Here is a 20,645-nt window from a genome sequence, read left to right as displayed (position 1 = left end):
ACAAGTCCCTCCCCGCTTAGTGAGCAGAGAGGGACTTGTCATCCGCCGGCTCAGCGGAGATCAGCGGAGAGATCTCCCGCTGAGCCGGCATGAGCTGGCAGACTCCGTAACGATGGAGTCCGCCTCATGTGAAAGTAGCCTAAGGCCTCGTACACACGGCCGAGGAACTCGACGGGCAAAACACATCGTTTTGCTCGTCGAGTTCCTTGTTAGGCTGTCGAGGAACTCGACGTGCCAATTTTCTCCATTCCCGTCGAGGAAAAAGAGAATGCTCTCTTTTTGGCTCGTCGAGTTTCTCGACAGTTTCCTCGTCGGAAAATGTACACACGACCGGTTTCCTCGGCAAAAGTAAGTAAGCAAGTTTCTTGCTGGTTTTTGCCGAGAAACTCGGTCGTGTGTACGAGGCCTGATACCCCTAACAAAAATCTAGTGGAACCAATTGCCTTCAGAAGTCACCTAATTAGTAAATATAGTTTCGCCTGTATGTAATTTAATCTCAGTATAAATACAGCTGTTCTGTGAAGTCCTCAGAGGTTCGTTAGAGAACCTTAGTGAACAAACAGCATCATGAAGGACAGGGCCCACACCAGACAGGTTAGGAAAAAAGTTGTGGAGAAGGGTAAAGCAGGGTTATATTATAAAAAAAACAGCTGTGAACATCTCACGGGGCACTGTTCAATCCAACATTCGAAAATGGAAAGAGTATGGCACAACTGCAAACCTACCAAGACATGGCCGTCCACCTAAACTGACAGGCCGGGCAAAGAGAGCATTAATCAGAGAAGCAGCAAAGAGGTCCATGGTAACTCTGGAGGAGCTGCAGAGATCCACAGCTCAGATGGGAGAATCTGTCCACAGGACAACTATTAGTTGAGCACTCCACATATCTGGCCTTTATGGAAGAGTGTCTAAAAAGTCATTGTTGAAAGAAAACCACAAGAAGTCCCGTTTGCAGTTTGTGAGAAGCCATATGGGGGACACAGCAAACATGTGGAAGAAGGTGCTCTGGTCAGATGAGACAAAAATTTAACCTTTTGGCCTTAAATGAGTTGTAAACACAGAAGGTTTTTTATCTTAAAGGGGTTGTAAAGGAAAACATTTTTTTTTCATAATAAGCATCCTTTACCTGCAGACATTCCTCTTTTCACTTCCTCATTGTTCGTTTTTGCTCAGAAGTTGCTCTATTTCTTCTCTGTTCTGTTCACTTCCTGCTTGTTTGATTTTACTGACCACCGTGAAAGGAGGCTTTACTGCGGTGGTCAGTAATGTGCTCGCCCCCTCCTGGGAACTACATCTGTGTGGCAGGACGCTCTCTATGTGTTAGAGACTTCAAGGAGGTGTGAATTACTGGGCGTGCCGCAATTCATACTGGGAAATGTAGTTCTTTCATGAACGAACGATGCAAACCAGGAAGTGAATGAGAGAACAGCAACTAGAATGCCGGAGGTGATATAGATGAAGGAACTTAATAGGTATTTACTCGTTTTTTAGCAGAATCATTACACTATTCTGTCTGTCTACCTTGCAGACATTAATTTTAGGCCAAATTTTTTTTTTCCTTTAGTGACCCTTTAATCCATTCTATGCATTAAGATAAAAACAAACAGTAATATAGAGCAAAGGGGGGTCTGTTTAAATAAACAGACCCCAGACTATAAAAACATTAAATGCTCAAAAAGTAAATAAAGTCTAAACAAATGCATGATGTTGAATAACAAATGTGAATAATATTGTGAATAAAGTCCCATAAAACTCTTTAGAATAATCCAATGGAAAAGATTCCTTCTGCATGGATCATATAGTGAAAGATTTGGTGTAGATGTACACTCACCAGATGTTGTAGACCCCCCTGCCGTATGACAGGAAGGATCATAAAGGGTTTGTGGGGTCTCCTCGACTTCCTTGGATCCTATTCAGCAAATTCCTCCAATCTCTGATAACTAACACTGCATATCACCCTGAACACACCATTTGGTTCCACTGGTGAGGCTGCTGGGCACTGGTAGGCTGCATATGATGGGCCCTGGTGAGGCTGCTGGGCACTGGTAGGCTGAATATGATGGGCCCAGGTAAGGCTGCTGGGCACAGGCAGACTGCATTTGATGGACACTGGTGAGGCTGCATTGATCTCTTGTATCATGTCTGCACCAAATGGAAACTTTGCTAATACTATTAGCAATGTGTTTAAGTTTAAGTAAGAGATTGCAGAAATGATACAAGAAATAGAGACTGCAGGCTGCATTTTCCTTGACCTTTCTTGCACTAAAGGTGCAATAATGGCAAACAATAAATTCATATTGTGATACATTTGCCTATATGTCTCAGTTTACTGCTCCCTGCTAGCCAGGTTATTGATGTGCTAATGTCCCCTCACTATTTCTAAAGGTTAATTGATCTATTGTGTTGTGTGAAGGAGAGCTGGGTTTAAGTGGCTTGTGTTAATTATTCTGATTGCTTCATTGTGGTAATTATCTCTCTATATGCGGGGTCGAGCGGTCTGGTTGATGTATTCAGTACAGCTAGTGCTCAGCGTCATTGATGTCATTGTCTAAAGAAAATGTGTTTCAGCATCGGCCCCGTCGTGTCTACCGACTCATCTGTATGGAAGCCCCAGTGTGAGGGGGGCGGAGATTTGTCATTGTAACAGTTTTGGAAATGACATATAAGCTGTGTGTTATAACATTAAAGTCTGTGTTGTTCAAGCAGTAAGCTGGTCTCATGTGTGGCTTTCTGGGCGATTCCAGGGATATCCCTCCTCGTGGAATATTGGGGTGATTTTCGTTATGGGAAGAAGGGAACGTTGACGGGGATATCATACCGATACCGTCACAATTGGTGGCAGCAGTGGGATTTTTCCCTTCTATTCCCCTTCACACCCGGATTCCAAGCAGACACTGGAAGAACTACTGGAAGTTCGTGGAAGGATTGCTAGCAACAAAACCAAGCGGGTCATCATGGCAGAATCAATGGAGCTAGACCAGGAGGACGGGATTGCAGCAACGCCAGCAGTACAAGAGATGGAGACACCAGTGATTCAGGAGGAGGAATCGCCAGCCAACAAGCTAATGAGAGAGAAGCTAGCGTGGTTCGGCCCGAACCCAACGCCAGATGTGGTACTGAAAGTGATGGACCTGTTAGCGAAGGAGGCTAAAGAAATAAGGGACGCAGAACTACAGTTAAAACTGGCAGCAGTCCAACAAGCAGCCGCACATTCTCCAAACAGTGAGTACAGCACAGCAGACGCAAGGAAGATTCCGTTTAGCGCTTTTAAAGCTTTTGATGAAAAGGACTGTGAGATTGATAACTTCCTGGCGGATTTTGAGCGACAATGTAACCTGCACCGAATAGCTAGAGGAGAGTGGGTTGCAATATTGTCAGGCAAACTGTCAGGCAAAGCTTCTGATGCTTTCCGGACCGTGCCAGATCAGGATATTCATAGCTACGCCCGGGTTAAAGAAGTGCTCCTGGCTCGTTATGCAGTAACCCCAGAGTCCCACCGACAGAAGTTCAGGGACTCACGCAAAACCACGAAAGACTCTTATGCGGAATGGGCATGCCAATTGTCCCGGTCGGCCTCTAACTGGGCTAACAGCAGCCAGGCCACCACCGCAGAGGACATTTTGCAACTAATGCTCCTGGAGCAATTTTACAATCACATCCAGACGGACGTCAAAGATTGGGTGAGAGATCGCAGGCCCATGACTCTACCAGAGGCCGCGAAGTTGGCGGATGAATATGCAGATACTCGCAAGACGAACCAGGTCACACCACAGGAACAACCTCCACCACAAACGGTGCCCTCACGCCCACCAACCGCTAGATACCAACCTCCTAACAGACCGGTGACATCTAGCCCTCGCTATCATCGCCAGGAGGGCAACGAACAACGCTGCTTCCGGTGCAAACAGCTGGGTCACTTCAAGCAGAATTGCCCCATGAATGACAACACCAGGTCAAATTGGTCTCAACCTGGGTACCGCCCACCAGCAGCAGCCCATTGTGTAGACTCGGCTTGGGATCCAAAGGAGCTGGGTCAGGAAGAACCATTGGGCACCCCTTACGAAGCCCTCATGGTACAATCTGTTATTACGGACAACAGGGAACACCATTGTCAGCTGGTCATGGGCGACAGCCCTGAGCCGGAGGGGCCCTGGAGGGAGCTGGGCAGAAAGAGGCACCGCCGGCCACCCTTCAAGAAGAAGAGGTCCTGGAAGCCGTATAACAAGCTGACCTGGGAGGAGAAGAAGCGACTGGAGGAGAGGGAGTCGCAGCGGGCGTCCCAGATGCGTGCCGAGATGTTCGCCAAGGGCCCACCGGTGGCCCCTTACACCACCACCCAGTTCCTGATGATGAAGGACCACGTGGAGAGCCTGCAGGACATGAGCAAGCAGGAGCTGATCCGTGAGTACATAGAGCTGGAGGAGTGCATAAGCCGCATGGAGGAGGAGAACAACCACCTGAGGTCACAGCAGCATGAACTGGAGATGGAGCTGGAGAAGCTCCAAGAGGAGAACCGGCGGCTGCGGAGGGAGCAGGGGGTGGCTGACCTTATGGGGCTCTGATTCCCCCCGGACTCTGAGCACCAGTGCTACAGCATTTCAACAAATATAACTTTTTCTTTTTATGAATCTCCTGGGATTGTCACTTCAGAGCCATAACCTGCCCCCTCCCATAGCGGGACACCTAGACGGCGGCGCACAGACCCATTCGCTGTCTTCACACTGACTTCTGGTGACTTTGCAGATCGCACAAAGACTTGGGGACTGACCGGCGTGTGATCTGACGACCCGGTGACATACCTGAGTCTGAAGCAGTTGCCAAGGGAGGTCAGTCATGCCAAACGGAGTTAACCTCTGACTAATAGCTCTGAACCCGTCAACCCTACTGGACCAGGGAAGGTCCAACCGGGTTTGCCGGAGCAGGGAGCAAAAGGGGGGCCATTGTGATACATTTGCCTATATGTCTCAGTTTACTGCTCCCTGCTAGCCAGGTTATTGATGTGCTAATGTCCCCTCACTATTTCTAAAGGTTAATTGATCTATTGTGTTGTGTGAAGGAGAGCTGGGTTTAAGTGGCTTGTGTTAATTATTCTGATTGCTTCATTGTGGTAATTATCTCTCTATATGCGGGGTCGAGCGGTCTGGTTGATGTATTCAGTACAGCTAGTGCTCAGCGTCATTGATGTCATTGTCTAAAGAAAATGTGTTTCAGCATCGGCCCCGTCGTGTCTACCGACTCATCTGTATGGAAGCCCCAGTGTGAGGGGGGCGGAGATTTGTCATTGTAACAGTTTTGGAAATGACATATAAGCTGTGTGATATAACATTAAAGTCTGTGTTGTTCAAGCAGTAAGCTGGTCTCATGTGTGGCTTTCTGGGCGATTCCAGGGATATCCCTCCTCGTGGAATATTGGGGTGATTTTCGTTATGGGAAGAAGGGAACGTTGACGGGGATATCATACCGATACCGTCACACATATTAACTTAAATTGATGATATTAATTAAAAACTTGAATATAATACAATTATATATAAAAATATAAATATTTTTTTAAAACAAATTTTCGGTTTTGTTTTTCGGCCTAGTGCATCCTTCATCTTCTGTATCGGTTTTCGGCACCAAATTTTCAATTCTGTGCACCCCTAATAAAATCTATTAGAGTCTGCAGAAGACTTGAGACTGGGGCAGAGGTTTACCTTCCAGCAGGACAACGACCCTAAACATACAGCCAGAACTACAATGGAATGGTTTAGATCAAAGCATATTCATGTGTTACAATGGCTTAGTCAAAGTCCAGACCTAAATCCAATTGAGAATCTGTGACAAGACTTGAAAATTGCTGTTCACAGACTCTCTCGATCTAATCTGACAGAGCTTGAGCAACTTTACAAATAGGAATGGGCAAAAATGTCACTCTCTAGATGTGCAAAGCTGGCAGAGACATCCCCAAAAAGAATTGCAGCTGTATTTGCAGCAAAAGGTGGTTCTACAAAGTGTTGACTCAGGGGGGCTGTTTACACTAGCATTTCTCTCTGAAGAGTGATCCACATTCGGGAACACTCTTCAAAAAGCATTTGACAAGCATTGAAGAGGAAGTAAACCCTGATGGGTTTTCTTCCTTTTTGTTTCCCTGCAAAGATAAAGCATAATGCATTATGTGTCACTTACCTGAAACCGAAGCCTGCGATGTCCCCGATTTCCTCGCCTCCACGAAGCGTCCATCTTTCACCCTCTTCCTTCCGGGTATCGCTGCTCCGACGCTGTGACTGGCCAGAGCAGCGATGATGTCACTCCCGCGCATGCGCGTGGGAGCCGACACTTACAGCATGATGCCATTCAGCAACGACACACTCAGTGCGCCTGCACCGTTGTCTATGGCGCGCATGCATCGTAGACATTTGGTGCATTATTTATTGCAAATATCTCCTAAACCGTGTAGGTCTAGGAGATATTGCAAGCACCTACAGGTAAGCCTTAATCCAGAGGTGGGGGGTGGGGGGGTGCCAGAGAGCCTCGGAAACAGCCGGAAAGCCTGCATCAGCACATATTATTGTAGTCCACGTTGGGAGTTCGTCAAGGAGGATGTTCTGTCCAACACTAATATTAGAAGGAACAAACATCAGTGTAAATAAAGGTATAAATTATATACAGTGCTCAGCATAAATTTGTCAGAAAACCTTTACTTTCCTTTCAGAATCAACATTTTCTATGGGACACTATACTACAAAATACTCCCACCATAGCGGGCCATTGATTGCAACCAAGATTTGTTAATTTGCACACACAAAAAAAGTATTTTTCATAACAAATTCATTCAAGACCATGTTGCAAAAATTAATACACCCCAATAAAAGTCTTAGGAGCAAAGCTAAATTTTAAACAACAAAATCCTATTTATCAAGAATTCATTAAACGGGTATCCAGCAGACAGTTGTTAATAAAAGAGCATTACTTAACCACTTTAAACCCGCACGCCGTCATATGACGTCCAAAAAGGGGATCTGTTATCTCGGGTGGACGTCATATGACGTCCTGTACTTTGTGCAGGGATATCTGAATGATGCCTGCACCTAGAGGCATCATTCAGATATAATTTTCTTCCAGCGGCGATCCTGCGTACCAGAAGAACGATCATAGCGGCGGTTCCGCCGCTTGATCGTTCTTATAGGCAGCGGGACGGGACATCCCCCCCTCCCGCCGCCATCCGGTGCTTCTCCGGGCTCTCCCGTCCCATCGGGGGCCCAGAGAGACGATCGCAGTCCGCCGGATGTGTAGCATAGAGATGACTGGTGACCAGATGGTCACCAGTCATCTCTATGACCATCGGAGGCCCGGGTGCGATGTGATGATGTCACGCCCAGGTACCCATAAGTAAACAAACCGCAATTGCGGCTAGTAAGCATGAGATCTATGAAAAAAATTCACGATCTCATTCTTTCCAGCCTGGAGGAGAGATATGGGGTCTTATTGACCCCGCATCTCTTCTTAAATAGGACCTGTCACACACTATTCCTATTACAGGGATGTTTACATTCCTTGTAATAGGAATAAAAGCGATCGGAAATTATTTTATTTTTTTTAAAAAGTGTAAAAATAAATAAATAAGTAAAATAAAAAATAAATAAATAAAATTAAAACGCCCCTGTCCCCGGTAGCTCGCGCTCAGAAGCGTACGCACACGTAAGTCCCGCCCACGTATGTAAACGTTGTTCAAACCACACATGTGAGGTGTCGCCGCGTGCGTTAGAGCATGTGCAACAATTCTAGCACTAGACCTCCTCTGTAACTCTAAACTGGTAACCTGTTAAAGTTGTAAAGCGTTGCCTATGGAGATTTTTAAGTAACAAAGTTTGGCGCCATTTCATGAGTGTGCGCAATTTTAAAGCATGACATGTTGGGTATCTATTTACTCGGCGTAACATCATCTTTCATATTTTACAAAAATTGGGCTAACTTTATAGTTTTTTTACAAAAAAAAGGCATTTGAAAAATGATTGCGCAAATACTGTGCAAGATAAAAAGTTGTAATGGCCGCCATTTTATTCCCTAAGGTGTCTGCTAAAAAAACATATATAATGTTTGGGGGTTCTGAGTAATTTTCTAGCAAAAGAATGATGATTTGTACATGTAGGAGAGAAGTGCCAGAATAGGCCCGGTATGGAGGTGGGTTTTAAAGCCCTGTATTGAAGTGGTTAAAGAAAACCCTTTCCCATTTCATGCTGTCAGCAATGGCACCACATGGAAGAGAAAGGCCAAAGAAAGAAAATAATTTCTTTACACAAAAAAGGCGAAGGCTACAAGAAGATCAACAAAGCTTTACTTATCAGTCAGAATTCTGTAGCAAAAGTGATCCAAAAGTTTTTAAAAGATGGAACTGCAACCATCTTACAGAGATGTGTAGGCCATCCACAGAGGTTAATAACTTGACAGGAGCATCTCCTGATGAGATGGGTTGAAGAAAATCACGATAAAGAAGTAGAGAGCCAAGCTGGGGTGATTGTTTCCCGTGACACAATATGGCATATACTGCAGAGGAATGGCATGCATGGGCATCATCTATTAAGGAAGTCTCTCCTAAAGCCCATGCATAAAAAAAGCCTGCCTAGAATTTTCCAAGGCCCATGCTGAAAAAAAAAGAAGGCTACTTGCACTCTGTATTCTGGAGTGAAGAGACTGAGACCCCGTACACACGTCCGAGGAACTCGACGAGCAAAACTCATCGTTTTGCTCGTCGAGTTCTGTGTGAAGCCGCAGAGGATCTCGGCGAGCCAACTTTCCTCATTGGACAACGAGGAAATAGAGAACATGTTCTCTATTTGGCTCGACGAGGAACTCGTCGGCTTCCTCGGCCGAAAGTGTACACACGGCCGGGTTTCTCCGCAGAATTCAGCTCCGATCGAGTTTCTGGCTGAATTCTGCCGAGAAACTCGGTCATGTGTACGGGGCCTGAGATAAATGTTTTTGGAACTGATGGCTTCAAAACTGTATGGCATCTTAAAGGTGAGGAGTACAAAGAAAAATACATGGTGCCGACAGTGAAACATGGTGGTGGCAGTGTCCTTCTGTGGGGCTGCATGAGTGCTGCTGGTGTTTGGGGAGCTGCATTTCATTGATGGTATTATGAATTCACACATGTACTGCTCTATATTGAAAGAGAAGATGCTACCATCACTCCGTGCCCTTGGCCATCGTGCACTTTTTCAACATGACAATGATGCAAAACACACATCTAATGCCACTGTTGCATTTTTTGAAGAAGAACAGGATGAAAGTGATTCAGTGGCCAGTATGTCTCCTAATCTGAACCCAATCGAACATCTATGGGGAATTCTGAAGAGACAAGTTGAGCATCACTCTCTAACCAGCATCCAGGCTCTAAAAGAGGTCGTTCTTAACTACTTGCCGACCAGCCGCCATCATTAAATTGCGGCAGCTCGGCAAGATCACGCGAACCGTCGTAGCTGTACGTCGGTCCCTTTAAGTGGTATAGCAGGGGCGAACATGCTGTATCGTGGGGGTGCCGATGTTCATGACCGGCGGTCGTGATGACCGCTAACCGTAAGCAATCATGGGCACGAAAGGCAGAACAGGAACGTGTGTGTGTGTGTGTGTAAACACACAAATCCCTGTTCTGTTCTGCGAGGAGAGACAGATCATGAGTTCCTAATAGCTAGAACCACGATCTGTAATTTCCTCTTGGTCAGTCCCCTCCCCCCACAGTTAGAATAGAGATAATTTACAACCTTGTAGAGCTTTCAGTTGTCCAGGCAATATTTTCACATAGAGATGCCACATACACCCGATCGGTCAAACCGATGAGAACTGTCTGATGGACCGTTTTCATTGGACCAAACCGATCGTGTGTGGGCCCCATCGGTTAATTATCCATAGGTTAAAAAAAAAGCAATCTTGTTTTAAATTTAACCGATGGATACCTAACAGATAGAAAAAAAATGATCGTTTGTAGGCACGTTCATCGGTTAAAAAACCATGCATGCTCAGAATCAAGTAGACGCATGCTTGGAAACATTGAACTTCGTTTTTTTAAGCACGTCGTTGTGTTTTATGTCACCGCGTTCTGACACAATAATTTTTTTAACCGATGGTGTGTAGGCACGACTGACCATCAGTCAGCTTCATTGGTTAACCGATGAAAATGGTCCATCAGACAGTTTTCATCGGATGGACCGATCGTGTGTACAGGGCTAGATAGTAGAGGCACATATGCAGAATTGGATGTTGATACCTGTGTGGTTCCTGATGTTGCTTTTGTTTGATTATCCCATAGCTGTTTGGACAATTGCTGCCGTCTGCCCATTCTGCTATGCCGCTGCCTCTATCATGCATAATGTTCTTCAGACTTTTATGTTGAGATGTTTCAGTGCTCAGGCAGAGCTGATTATTATCATCAGGATTTCATTGAAGCTGGCTTCAAAGACTCCATTGTAAAATTTAGAACAGAGACTCTGCTAAAGAAGGGAAAAAAAATGATATAGTTAGCTGCTGTTTCACCATGTTTCCCTTTGATCATTTCTTAATGCCTTGCCCCAGACTGGCAACTTTGGCATATACCAGAACGGCTGCTCTGTACCTTTGGTAGTATCACACAACCCGCCAGGAGTCTATGGACAACATTTGGAAGTCAGCACAATTCAGCATCAGGACCAAATTAACATAGAGGCTATTGGAGCTATAGCTCCAGGTCTCTATCTTAAAGAGGTTGTAAACCTTTGTGTTTTTTCACCTTAATGCCTCCGATGCATTAAGGTGAAAAAACACCTCACATTCTCCGGCCCCACCGAGCCCCCTTTTTACTTACCTGAGCCCCGATTCAAAATGCTGTAGTGTGAATGCAGCCTGAGTAAACCATTTGTAATCAGAGCCTTCGAGTAAGAAATGCGATAACCCAAATACCCAAGGCCTGAGGTGTGCCTCGGCCTGGCTGGTCTGTATGCCTGAGAAGAGGGCATACCCTGAATGTAAGAATAAGAAAAATGTGCAATGAGTATGGATGAAGGCTGGGGGAATTGGGTGGGTGGGAACCCTGAACGATACACCGACACAGGACCCAACAGGGGAGGAGTCTTATGTACTATCAGACTCCTCCCACAAATACAGGCTAGCCTTCGGCCAGCCTTACACTTATTCAACCTTATTCATCATTTGAAAGTCTGGATACTGGAGCTTTGTTGACATTATTAACACTTGGCTTGAATACATGACCTGTCGAAAAGAGTCCAGTTTACAAACCAGCAATTGGTCATAGCAGGTCCTAGGTGTACAGTATCTGTCATTTCTGCTATTTTGCGGATGTCAGGTAGCCCCAACCCTAAACCTTGAAGGGCAGAAATGAAACCACGATTAGCATTCGTCTCTGTTTATTTTATCTCTGAGGCTTTAGGTCATTATTTTAATTGCTTTCCATTTTTCTCTCTGGCATTCTCCCCCACCCTGTTTTCTCTTGTAATGAGATTACGTCTACCGTGTCAGATGCTCTGCGCTAGAGCAATGCAGTAATTAAACGAGTGTCACTTTAAAATACTTACTTACTTTGAAAAAATACCTTTTATGCTTATGGGTTATAGAAAGTGTTTCAAAGATGGCAATTAGAAAGTGAATTTGTACTTTGTCCATACTAAGGCTCGATTCACATCTATGCATGTTGCTTTTGAGCGTTTCTGCAGTGCTTTTTTGGTCACACGTTTTTACCGTGATTTTGCCGCGATTTGCTTCTTTACACTGTATCTAGCTGGTTGCTAAGGAGGGGGCCGGGAAGCCGATTTCCGCATCCTTAACAACCGATGAGTCATCAGCTGTCAGCGGCTTCCCGCTGAATGTAAAGAAATGGAATTGCCGGAAAAAAAAAACAGCGTGGGGTCCCCCCCCCCCAGGTCCATACGCGGTCGTGCGACGTGGCTCCCAAACAAAATTGGCGTCCTTTTTTTCCCACAAATAGAGCTTTATTTTGGTGTTATTTGATCACCTCTGCTGTTTTTATTTTTTGCGCTATAAACAAAAATAGAGCGACAATTTTAAAAAAAATGCTATATTTTTTACTTTTTGCTATAATAAATATCCCCCAAAAATATATAAAAAAAAATGTTTTTCTCAGTTTAGGCCGATATGTATTCTTCTACCTATTTTTGGTAAAAAAAATCGCAATAAGCGTTTATCGATTGGTTTGCGCAATATTTATAGCGTTTACAAAATAGGGGATAGTTTTATTGCATTTTTATGAATTTTTTTTTTTTTACTACTAATGGCGGCGATCAGCGATTTTTTTTCATGACTGTGACATTATGGCGGACACTTCGGACAATTTTGACACAATTTTGGGACCATTGTCATTTTCACAGCAAAAAATGCATTAAAAATGCATTGTTTACTGTGAAAATGACAATTGCAGTTTGGGAGTTAACCACAAGGGGGCAATGACGCTGCCACAGTGAAGAACGGGAAAGCTGTGTTTACACACAGCTCTCCCCGTTCTTCAGCTCTGGGGACCGATCGCGGGACTCCAGCGGCGATCGGGTCCGTGAGTCCCGCGGTAACGGAGCTTCAGACCAGGTCACATGCACGCGCCGGCGACCCCACGGCTGGGCTTAAATGGCAACGTACAGGTACATTGATGTGCCCAGCCGTGCCATTCTGCCGACGTATATCGGCGTGAAGGGGTCCTTAAGTGGTTAACATGGTTTCCTATGGAACACGTTCTGTAGTGCAAATCAGCAAAATGCAAAAAGCACTAAAAATGAATAGGTGTGAATCCAGCCTGACAGTTGGTTATTCCCAGCATTCCAGGAATGTAGGGAAGAAAGGAAATTACCGCTCCAGATGGAAATGCTTGGTTAATAAATCGCCTCCTGGAGACCAGGGGTGCTGGCAGTGCATATAGCAGAAAACAAAAAAGAAAATATTTGGAGAGCCGCACTCCTGGAAAAGATTCCTGAATTGTCCTTTAATGGTAAAATGGAATACACTACAATCCACAGCAAAAAGGTGAAAACGGGATACACAGCTGACTTTTCGCACTGATACTTACTCATGAATATCAGTGCGAAACGTCAGCTGTAGTGTATTCCATTTTACCATTAAAGGACAATTCAGTAATCTTTTCCAGGAGTGCGGCTGTCCAAATATTTTCTTTTTTGTATTCCAGGAATGTAACTTTTTTTTGAAACCATTAGATCGATGGGTTTATTTTCACTTTATGATTTAGGGCCAGTTTACACCAGATGCAGTTCCGTGTGCTTTTTTTCTGCACTAAAAATGCATGCACTGGGGCAGATCCTCAAAGAAATTACGCCGGGGTATCTGTTGATACGCCGCTTAATTTCAAATTTTGCGCGTCGTATCTTTGTTTTGGTATCCACCAAACAAGATACGACGGCGTACGCCTGTCGGATCTAAAATGCAATTTTCCGGCGGCCGCCGGGTGGCGTTCACGTCGTAATCCGCGTTGAGTATGCAAATTAGCTTTTTCCAACGATCCACGAACGTACGAGCGGCCGTCGCATTCTTTTACGTCGTTTCCGTTCGGCTTTTTCCGGCGTATAGTTAAAGCTGCTATCTGGTGGCGTACTCAATGTTAAGTATGGCCGTCGTTCCCGCGTCTAATTTTGAAAATTTTACGTCGTTTGCGTAAGTCGTCCGTGAATGGGGCTGGACGCCATTTACGTTCACGACGAAAACTATGACGTCCTTGCAACGTCATTTGGAGCAATGCACCCTGGGAGTTTTGACGGATGGGGCATGCGCAGTTCGTTCGGCGCAGTTCGTTCCGGACCGGAAACTGACCTGGAACTAACAGCATTGGTGGAAACTAGAGCCATTGGAATACATGGACAACACTGTGCATGCATTTTTAGTGCAGAAAAAAAGTGCAAAGAACTGCACGGAACTGCATCTGGTGTTTGGGGGCTCTGGGCTTCAGAAAAATGGCAGCCTCCAGCAAGAAGTTATGGGTAAAGTTCCGCTTTAAGGAGGGACCAGACACCTTCTGTGAAAAAGGAACCTGGTGGACATGTCTAATGTGAACAGTGTAAGGCTCATCATTCCTATAACATGTAATAAAGCACATAATGATCTCGCAGTCATGTGGCATTCGTGACACACCGGTGCCTCCACAATTAAAACTCCCCAGCAGTACAGTGTCACTAGAATTATCCATGTTCCTCCTCAAATTTGACTATAGGTAACTGCCCTCCGCATATCCCTGTGGCCACTTGTACTATATATAGAATACATGCTTTAAACTAACAGAGATACAGAAGTATTCGCTGGCAAGCCTGTTAGTTGCTATGGCAACAGCATTCCAATGGATGGAGAGCCACAGGACAGGAGCAAATCCTGGGAGGAAAGCAAAGATTTTCCACAGATTCCTGAATTTATAAGGAGAGAAAATGTTTGCATGCCTCAGCATCATCAATACTCAATAGGTAATAGATCTGGATAACAATATGCCTATAAAGAATGACATTTGATCGGTTACATTCATATTGGACTGTATAGGTCCCTATACATGACTGTGATGTCCAAGTGTTCCCTATGGTGTTCCAGTATTACCTGTGCCATATCAAGGCCCATATTTGGCTGTACATTGCCTATATTTTGCCAATATAATTAAGACCATGCATAGGCGTGTTTTTACTTTTAGTTTTTTTCTCAGACTTAAAGTTTCAGAAAGAGTTTTAGAATTATTGGGAGCTCCATCCGGCAAGTTCACCTGCTGAGTTTTGACTGCTTGCTGTAATAGCTATCCGATTCAACAGCTATCCGATTCAACAGCTATCCGATTCACCCAGTGCACATTCACACTAATAAAAATAGAATGAACGAGGTCATGAAATGCCAGACAAATGCAATCAAATTCCAGAAGGGCAAATTAATCTAAATGGTTCATTGGTGGTTTTGGCTTTTCTAAATAGACTCCTTTACCCTAGCTAACCCCATCTAACTATATACTGTATAAAGCCAAAACTTTCTGTTTGGATAAAATAGTGGATGGTATTGTTTGCCAAAGATGTTCGCTGTGCAGCCATGCCTGGCACCACATAACCCTTATAAAGAAAATCTTGATCCAGCTCCTCTTGACACTGAGCATGAGTGCCTTGGTCCCCATTCATTCCTGTGGGACATCTGTACTCATTGTAGCCTCCAGCTGTCAAGCAAGGTAAGGCTGTTCCATAGGAATGAATGGGGGGCTGTAGCATTTATGTGCCAAATGAAGAGGAGGTCTTTTTTGCAAAGACTGTTAGGGGGCCTGGCTTACTATGACAAGTCACTGATCGCTGCTCCCGATGAGAGGGAACAGACGACCAGTGCTGTGTCACCAGGCAGAACTGAGAGATGCCTTGTTTACAAAGGCATCCCCCGTTCTGCTGTTCCGTGACCCGATCGCGGGACACCGGCGGACATTGAGTCCGCGGGTACAGTCACGGAGACCGCGGCAGGCTCGCGCACGCCTGCTAGGGGGTAGGATTCAAAGCAATGTATATATACGTTGCTTTGCCTGCCTGTGCCAATCTGCCGAAGTAAATGTGCGTGAGGCAGTCGGCAAGCGCTTAAGAACTGAGCATGTGCAGAGTGGGGTGAAACAGGGTATTGCTGGATTTTAACCACTTCCGTACCGGCCCATAGTCATATGACGTCCACAGAGGGGATCTCCCATCCCGGGTGGACGTCATATGACGTCCTGGGCTTTGTGAGGGGATATCTGAATGATGCCTGCAGCTAGAGACATCATTCAGACATCATTGTTTGTCGGCTGCGATTCTGCGCACGATAAGAATGATTAGAGCGGCAGTTCCGCCACTTGATCGTTCTTATAGGTGGCGGGAGGGGACATCCCCCCCCTCCGGCCGCCATCCGGTGCATCTCCGGCTCTCCCGTGCCATCGGGGGCCCAGAGAAAGAATCGTCCAGTGCCGGATGGGAAGCATAGAGATGAATGGTGACCAGACGGTCACCAGTCATCTCTATGACCGTCTGAGGCCCGGGCGCGATGTGATGACATCACACCCGGGTACCCGGAAGTAAACAAAGCCGCGATTGCGGCTAGTAAGCATGAGATCGGTGAATTTTTTTTCACGACCTCATGCTTTCCAGCCTGGAGGAGAGATGTGGGGTCTTATTGACCCCGCATCTCTCCATAAAGAGGATCTGTCACACACTATTCCTATTACAAGGGATGTTTACATTCCTTGTAATAGGAATAAAAGTGATCAAAAAAATAAAAATGTAAACAAAAGTGTAAAAATAAGTAAAATAAAAAAAATATATATATTTTTTTAAAACACCCCTGTCCCCGGTAGCTTGCGCTCAGAAGCGAACACACACGTAAGTTCCGCCCACTTATGTAAACGCCGTTCAAACCACATATGTGGGGTATCGCCGCGTGCGTTAGAGCGTGTGCAAGAATTCTAGCACCCCTCTGTAACTCTAAACTGGTAACCTGTAAAAATTTTCAAAGCGTCACCTATGGAGATATTTAAGTAACGAAGTTTGGCGTCATTCCATGAGTGTGCGCAATTTTAAAGCGTGACATGTTAGGTATCTATTTACTCAGCGTAACATCATCTTTCATATTTTACAAAAAAATTGGGCTAACTTTACTGTTTTGTTATTTCTTAATTAATGAAACCGTTTTTTTCCCCCCAAAAAAAAGGTGTCTAAAAAATTATTGCGCAAATACCGTGCAAGATAAAAGTTGCAATGACCGCCATGTTATTCCCTATGGTGTCTGCTAAAAAAATTATATATATAACGTTTGGGGGTTCTGAGTAATTTTCTAGCAAAAGAATGATGATTTGTACATGTAGGAGAGAAGTGCCAGACTAGGCCCGGTATGGAGGTGGGTATAAAAGCCCTGTATTGAAGGGGTTAAACAGTATAGACACTTATTTTTTATGTTTTATATATCTACACCTGCAAAGGAGGTCATCAGCCTAAGTAGCTAAAAAAATTATGGGGGGCATCAGCAGCACTTTGATGCAAAAAAGGATGACAAAAAATGATTGTAAGCTCTAACGAGCAGGACAATTGCATTGTAACTGTACTGTCTGCCCCCATGTTGCAAAGCGTTGCGCGAAATGATGGCGCTATATAAATCCTGTATAATAATAATAATTTACTGGGAAAAAAAAGCAATTGTGTGCTACACAGTGCTTTGGGAAACCAAATGTCATCCAGTTAGGGTTTAGCTTTTCTTTAATAATACACCATAAGGAGTCGATTTGGGTGGGAAGGGTGGATAGAAATGCGCTGTATATTGTAACGCTGTCCTCTTAGAGGATTAGTTTCTGCTGTGTTACTGACAGATGTTACATTGAAAGAATGAACAGTCAGTCAGCCATTTTGCTTCTTCTGTAATTGTTTATGATAAGAAAAAGTAATCATGGAGCAATAGAAAACGCGGTGTAAATGGACATCCTCGTATGACCTGTGACATGACATTTTTATTTTTTTTCTGTATCATAGTTAAAAGAAAATCTTTGTGTTCTCTTTTCATAGTCTGCATATATCAATGTGTAGCAGCTGCTGCATTTGGGGTAAAAATAGGATTTAAGATGAAGTACGAGAGAAAGTGACCTGATTTTCCTGATCTGTCTCTGATCCACATTAATAGCCGGTCCCATCCACAGCGGCTACCAGGCCACACAAGAGTTCTGTTTAATCACTGAATGATTCAGACTGTGTTGCTGACTTTTGATTTATTTGTTACAATTAAAATAATGGGCTGCAGGTTGTGCAGCAGCAACATGGCAGGTTCCCGTGGCTTTACATTTGGATACGGACGTGGGTTGTCAATAAATAGCAGCGCCTGCTCCCTATACATTATTACTTTATTGCATCCTGCTTATGGTGGACATGCAATTTTGTTCTCACTGTCTCTTAGTACAGATACATACTGTGACAGGAGGGCCTGTGGAACCCAGAATCCCTTGGAAAGATTGGGAAATTCTTGTTTCAGCTCCCCATGCACCTCTTTAGCTGCGTACACACGATCAGTCCATCCGATGAGAACGGTCTCAAGGACCATTGTCATCGGTTAACCAATGAAGCTGACTGATGGTCCATCACGCCTACACACCATTGGTTAAATAACCGATTGTGTCAGAATGCAGTGACGTAAAACACAACGACGTGCTGAAAAAAATGAAGTTCAATGCTTCCAAGCATGCGTCGACTTGATTCTGAGCATGCGTGGATTTTTAACCGATGGTTGTGCCTACTAACGATCGGTTTTGACCTATCCGTTAGGAATCCATCGGTTAAATTTAAAGCAAGTTGGCTTTTTTTTAACCGAAGGTTAAATAACCTATGGGGCCCACGCACGATCGGTTTTGACCGATGTACACGGTCCGTCAGACCGTTCTCATCGGTTTAACCTATCGTGTGTACGCGGCCTAAGTCTTTATATATATCCTGGGAGATATTGTGGATAAATATTACTGTCCCATTTTAAGTAATCCAAGATATATTTTCTTTACTTAAAATGGGACAGTAATATTTATCCACAATATCTCCCACGATATATATAAAGACTATTCTTGGTTTGTTTGATTCTGAACTCAACATGTTAAATGAGAGAGCTGATCACATTGGCCTATTTACAATGTTAATATAAATTGAGGGGTCTCAGGGATTCCCCATGGACCCTGAAGCTCCAACAGGAAAAAGTGGGCGGGGAGGACTATACCGGTACAACATATGTTGGTTGAAAACAACCAGAGTAATTCACATTGGATAAATTTAGAAAGATTTATTCACATAAAGACATCAAAAACAAGATAAAAACTACATAACATTAAAGTACACTACAAAACACACTTGACCACAATCAGGTCACCGGTCGTGCAATCCCTTCCATTACAAAAGGGTGAGGTATCGGTGAAGGAATTGGAGTCATGAGACAGGCAGTCTCTAGTCTCAACTAGTTTCGCAAATTTTGTTTTCGCTTCGTCAGGAAACAGTCTAAAGGCACAGCGTCCTCTGACCCCAGAAAGGGTCCAAAGCAAACGGTGGGTGAATAGCTCACACGTAGGCCAAGAAAAAATCTTGGAACAAACCTATGTGCCCAGAGGGGCATAACAAGGTAAGGAAGATGGGGGTCCCAGGACACGGGGGTCCCGTTTGGTGAAATTACACAAGTGCTATCATTGGTTGACCTAATCAGGGCAAACAGCCAGATATGTGACCGATAAGTAATAGATCAGTTGTTAGATTTTTTCTTGGCCTACGTGTGAGCTATTCACCCACCGTTTGCTTTGGACCCTTTCTGGGGTCAGAGGACGCTGTGCCTTTAGACTGTCTCCTGACGAAGCGAAAACAAAATTCGCGAAACTAGTTGAGACTGGAGACTGCCTGTCTCATGACTCCAATTCCTTCACCGATACCTCACCCTTTTGTAATGGAAGGGATTGCACGACCGGTGACCTGATTGTGGTCAAGTGTGTTTTGTAGTGTACTTTAATGTTATGTAGTTGTTATCTTGTTTTTGATGTCTTTATGTGAATAAATCTTTCTAAATTATTCCAAAGTGAATTACTCTGGTTGTTTTCAACCAACATATATTGTACCGGTATAGTCCTCCCCGCCCACTTTTTCCTGTTGGAGCTTCAGGGTCTATGGGGAATCCCTGAGACCCCTCAATTTATATTAGAATACTAGGACGATGGTACACCCCTTACTCTATTGTACTTTTTCAATGATAAAAGGTTAAATCATATTCTATTTACAATGTTGGAGACGGGCCGACTCCTGCTGAAGCTCCTGCTATTGTGTGAAGGTGTCCTGTGGTTATACTTATGATAATGTATCATCTAGTGAGTGAAGTTCGGTGACAACAAGTCTGAGCTGTAGTGAAATCCTGATTTATCGTAACAATGACCAGAAGGGCACAGAGTCACATTGGCTGCATAAAGGGATTATTTAATTAGCTCATGTTAATTAGGTTTCTGGTTACAAGTGTATTGTTAAAGTATTATGAGCAGGAGGGGTGAACTTCCTCTTCTACTGTATATAAGACTTGTATTCTGGTTCTAATAAACAGTCCATGTTCAGCAACTAAACAAGTATTGTCTAGTTTTCTGCCTGTGAGCAGTTGGAATATCTGATATCTATATCCAGACACGGAGAAAGTGATATATGACGAAAGTACTCAAGCAGAGTGTGGGACGTTTCGTTACACATACTCCCTGACTATCCAGTTCACAACAGCTTGTTTCATTGTATAGGGCTTGTGCTTTTAAAGATTATAGATGCAGCGAGCAGGCCTTTTATTACCATACCCCAATGCTTTTGTAAGACACAGTTATGAACAGGTCCTTAGGCCCATGACAAAGTGGAGAGCCTGTTGTTAATGACAAGAGCAATTACTCATATGTTTCCATGCATCTCTCCCTTGCTGGGTTTATGAGCGAGGTGTCACTTCTTTGGAAAAACTGCAGATTGTCACTCATTAGTGAGGGAGCAACACTTTGCTCATCTGGCAAGCAGTGGCCTGTATAGTGGTTAGGTCACTGGAGAGTTGTCATCAGCGACAGGATTGCTAAGAAGCCATGGCCCTTAGGTGAGACTGTTCCTAATATATAGCTAGAGCCTCCTGACATTTTTTCTTGAATTTTGAAAAAGTACCAAACTGAA

At 44.3% G+C, this 20,645-nt stretch overlaps 1 protein-coding gene across 3 annotated transcripts in view; it reads left to right on the top strand.

Moving 5' to 3' along the window:
* Window positions 1-20,645, top strand: part of NECAB2 (N-terminal EF-hand calcium binding protein 2) — a 270,428-nt gene that overhangs the window by 113,459 nt on the left and 136,324 nt on the right. The gene's annotated exons all lie outside the window — the stretch shown is intronic.

This window comes from Rana temporaria, chromosome 11 (assembly GCF_905171775.1).
Source record: "Rana temporaria chromosome 11, aRanTem1.1, whole genome shotgun sequence".
NCBI classification, from domain to species: Eukaryota; Metazoa; Chordata; class Amphibia; order Anura; family Ranidae; genus Rana; species Rana temporaria.
The sequence above is the reverse complement of the archived record's forward strand: the minus strand, read 5'-3'. Positions and strand labels throughout refer to the sequence as shown.